This window comes from Calliphora vicina, chromosome 1 (genome assembly GCF_958450345.1).
Source record: "Calliphora vicina chromosome 1, idCalVici1.1, whole genome shotgun sequence".
NCBI lineage: Eukaryota > Metazoa > Arthropoda > Insecta > Diptera > Calliphoridae > Calliphora > Calliphora vicina.
In genome coordinates this window covers 6,631,548-6,635,593 of record NC_088780.1, presented here as the reverse complement: position 1 = coordinate 6,635,593, position 4,046 = coordinate 6,631,548, and the positions used below count along the sequence as shown (strand labels likewise).

General features: G+C 27.8%; 1 long non-coding RNA gene across 1 annotated transcript; it reads right to left on the bottom strand.

Moving 5' to 3' along the window:
* Window positions 1–242: 242 nt before the first annotated feature.
* Window positions 243–3,340, bottom strand: LOC135959704 (uncharacterized). The gene is made up of 3 exons (XR_010576555.1): window positions 3,000–3,340; window positions 480–630; window positions 243–415 (listed from the first exon to the last, which is right to left on the bottom strand). It is a non-coding gene; the product is annotated as an uncharacterized LOC135959704 (long non-coding RNA).
* Window positions 3,341–4,046: the final 706 nt, after the last annotated feature.

Here is a 4,046-nt window from a genome sequence, read left to right as displayed (position 1 = left end):
AATTTTTACAGCCATTACAAAAGCAATTGCTACACAGCCACTCAATCCAACATACAGGCTATAGATAATAAACTGCCTAGGATTCTGTTTAACAACCCAAATGTCATAACATATAACACTCAGCCATAAAATAGCAACTATATGGAAAATGTAACCACAGAAACCTTAAAAAATAAAACAAAAATATTATTGTAATAAAAAAAACAATTAAAAAAAAATAACTCACCCAAAATGATCAAAGCCATAACATTCAATTGAGAAGACAATATATTCAGGAAACTAAAAATTATATTACCCATTGTCATGGAGAATATATGACAAAAATATAGTTTATCAGACAGATTGCTTCTCAGTTCGTTAAACACTAAATACAGCACTATGGTGGGTATTAAAAATAATAATGATATATTCAGATCTAAAATTAAATTTTGTTAAAATTTTTATTGTTTTTTATATGAAATGAAATTTCTTTGACCTACTGTATTCGTTTAAGAGTTTTTTCCTGGAGCCATCATCGACAAAGCGACAAGTAAATGGTTTTAATGTATATAAATTATTAGTCGCCAAATGTGGTGAAAAACAAAATTCTGGATTATCCATAAAGTTATTTTGAGCTAGTAAAATTCCTTCCTGAAATAAAAAGAGAAAAAAAATGGAACTCCTTGATAAAAAAAACAAGTAAGAGAGCTATATCGGATGTGCCGAATCTTATATACCCTTCACAAATTTTAAATATTTTTAGGTAAACAAAATTTATTATTTTTTCCAAAGTTTGTTTTTAATATTTTTTTTTTGGTGAAAAAATAATTAAAAAAAAAAAAATTTTTGTTTTTTTTTCTGTGAAAAAAAAATCGGGTTAAAATATATTTTTTCCGATTTTTACCCGTTGTAGGTCCAACTATATATGGTCTTATTCACGTCGTTGCAAAGGTCTTAGAAATATCTATCTTAGATATCCATATTGTCTATATTAATGACTTTGTAATCCAGATATAGGTCAAAAATCGAGGTTGTCCTGGTTTTTTCCTGATATCTCAGCCATTTGTGGACCGATTTTGTTGATTTTAAATAAGAAACTTCTCGAAAGCATGTCTGACAGAATTATTGAAGATTTGGATCCCGAAGATATCTGTGGTCTTCAGAAAATTGATTTCAACAGACAGAGAGACGGACATGGTTTCTATATACTAGGGTGATCGGCCCGGTTTTTAATAACCGGTTATAACTGGTTTTTTTGCTAAGTCGGTTTCTGTTTTTTTGAAAAGCTCACATTTCGAATATCGAAGAAACCGGATTTTTCTCCTCGAATAGCCGGTTTTTTCTAAAAGTGTATTTTTATGAGTTTTAGTATACTTTCAAAAATATTCAAAATCCAAAAAAAATTAAAACAAATACTTCAACTAATTTAGAATTAGAAAATGTCACAAGTGATCTGGAAAGCCTGAAAACTTACTCAATGCTTTATTTTTTCTAGTTTTATAAATACAAAAAAATCGATATACTCCAAAGTAATTAAACAGTGTTTTACTTATTCCTAAGAGATTATTTTAAATTTATAAGGTCTTCAAATTTACTGACGTTAACGCTCTTCGGGTCAAATTTGACCCAAATAGAAATAGATTTTTTTTAAAAAAAACGTAACGTAGTTGTTGACATTTAAAATTAAATTAAATTCATAAAATATGAAAAATATCAACCACTAATTTTTAGAAAAAATGCAATTTTAATTTCAAAGCATTTTACCCGAAGACCTTATGAAGGATAAAAACAGTAGTTCAGCAAGTATGATGAAAAGAGACAGATATATATTAGAGCTACCAAAAATATATTACCGGTATTCACTGTTAAGTGCGAATCGTCTAGCATCATAGCAAATGCAAAATTTTACCCTAATCCAATAACAAAATACACACAAAAACATTTACAATTTTGCATTTGCAATGATGCAATACCATTCACACTTAATACTGAACTCCGCTATTGTAGTGCTACGAATGCTCTAAAAAAATGTAACTTAATTGTACGTAACAAAAGACTTTAAGTCCAAACAAATTTATAGATATTTTTTTGCCAATTTGATTTTCTAAAAACCTAACATAGTTGTTGACATTTGAAATGAAATAAAATTCATAAAATATTAAAAATATCAACCACTCACTTTTAGAAAAAATTAAATATTAATTTCAAAATGGGTCAAATTTGGACCGAAGACCTTGGAAAGAAGTAATCAAAACTGTTTTAATCAGTATTATTTTTATAAATAAAACTCTTTTCTTCTTATTTCCAGCCTTTTTAATATTTTTCCAAAAAACCGGTTAACCGGTTATTATAAAAAACCCGAAACCAAAACCGGTTTATATTAAATTGCAATTTTTCGAAGAAACCGAACACCGGTTTCTAAAATATATCGTAGAATCAATCACTCTAATATATACCCCTCTCACGAAGGTGAAGGGTATAAAAACAAATAAGAGAGATATATTCGGCTGTGCCGAATCTTATATAACCTTCACCAAATTATACTTTAAAATAAAATTTTTAAATATTTTAAACAAAATTAAAATTTTTAAAATTTTTTTAATTTTTTTAAATTATTTTTTTTTTTAATTTATTAGTGAAAAAAATTGTATTCCAAAACATTTTTTTACCAACTACAAGCCCATGTAAATGTAAATGAACTCAGAAACACCTTGGCTTTGACTATGTAATAATTTTATTAAGATAACTCCTGTCGTTTACTAGATAAAGCTGGCGACATCGTTGCCAAAATATAATTTCATTTATTCTAGCTGCTCTCTCTGGAGATGATCTCATTTGTCTCAAGTAATGACGACTTTTTTTTATTTAAATGTAAAAAATGCGTTTTGTCGTATATATTTTCATCAAGCTAGTAACCGCAACATTTATTTTTTTTTATTTAATAATTTCCCTTTCTTGAGTCATGCCCATTGAAAGCATTAGAATATCAATTATACATAGATATTTGCTACAAAACTCACCTCATACAATGTCCAATTATCAGGAATCACCTGTAGCACCTCCGGCTCCCAACACTTGTAATAATTTTGAATGATGAATTTATTTAAAATATTCGTCACATTATATTTGGAAAAATGTTCAACCACTAGTAACTCCCAAAAAACTTGTTCAAACGGCTTAAGTTTTTCACATTTTCTTCTGGTCTCATCGTAATACTCATCCTGTTCGCAACATAAACTGAGACAGGGATGCTTATCACACACACAACCTCTCACATGCTCCGGAACCGATTTTCTTTTTCCCTTAAAATAGTAAGCATCATAGAGAGCTTGTCTTTCGGGTGGTATTAATATACCTTGATATAAATATGAACCATTTTCGAATTTCTGGTGATTTGTTAAATTCACTGTGTGCACATATGGACATTTGTTTACTTTGTTCAAGCTGTCAGCAGATATTGAAAATATTCCGCTATATAGTAAATATGTCAAGATTAACCAGAATATAGTAAAATTCATGACAAATATAAATATATAATTAAGTAAAACGTTATTAACTTATGAACTGCATTCTATAGACTGATTTCAGAATGATGAATGCAATTTCAATTTGCAAACTACAGTTACTCACAGAAAAAATCAGCCACCTCAACTAGCTAAATGTAATCATTCGTAAATAGTGGCGATGATCAATAGTTAACAATTGTTGTATTAATTGTACATTATCTAAAATTTCTAAATAGTATTTTTTGTTTACAAATGTTAAGCTAAACATATAAATATCTATAAATATAAATGCAATTTCAATAAAATATATGTACAATACAACAACATAATTTCAGCGAAAAATGAAAATATCTACAAATTTTTAAAAATATTTATCTTATAATTTTACCAAAAATAAACTGATCTGTTTCAGTTTCTGAGATTAACGTTTGCACTATTTTTGCTTAATTACTTTCTCATTTTTGCTGTGAGTCACTGTATGTTTTTATTTTAAATTTTATAGTTTTATAGTGTTAATACCACAAGTACCACAGACCAATGTTTCCATATATGAAATCGTTT